The following is a 346-nucleotide window of genomic DNA, read 5'->3' as shown; positions in this document are numbered from 1 at the left end:
GTTCTACAAATCAAATGAAAATTACAAACAAAAATATGATTTATTGCGGATTCGAACTTCAGCCAACTTGTCTTATTACGTGTTCGGAGAATGCCAGCTTTTGGAAACTCGTCACCATAGGCCACACTTTGGAAATAAGCAGCGTCCTCCTTGTGTAATATTTTAATTTGATTAATCCGGCTGTAGTGAAGGCAAGAACCGCCCACCAGGTGGAGTCGAACCACTCTGACGCTAGTCAGCTACAGGTTTGAAGCCTGCACCCCGGACCCCCGAGGCTCAGTTGGGCGAGGAGATAGGGCTGCCGGATCATATTTGTACCTGCGGTCTCTTTCGAATTGGACACAAT

General features: G+C 46.2%; 1 non-coding gene across 1 annotated transcript; it reads right to left on the bottom strand.

The window, feature by feature from the left end:
* Positions 1–199: 199 nt before the first annotated feature.
* Trnastop-uca lies at positions 200–286 on the bottom strand. The gene has a single exon. It is a non-coding gene; the product is annotated as a tRNA-Sec (tRNA).
* Between the last annotated feature and the right edge of the window lie 60 nt (positions 287–346).

The sequence above is a fragment of the Penaeus monodon genome, chromosome 24 (assembly GCF_015228065.2).
Source record: "Penaeus monodon isolate SGIC_2016 chromosome 24, NSTDA_Pmon_1, whole genome shotgun sequence".
In the NCBI taxonomy this organism is placed as follows: Eukaryota; Metazoa; Arthropoda; class Malacostraca; order Decapoda; family Penaeidae; genus Penaeus; species Penaeus monodon.
Note: the sequence above shows the minus strand (reverse complement) of the source record. Positions and strands in the feature narration are given on the sequence as shown.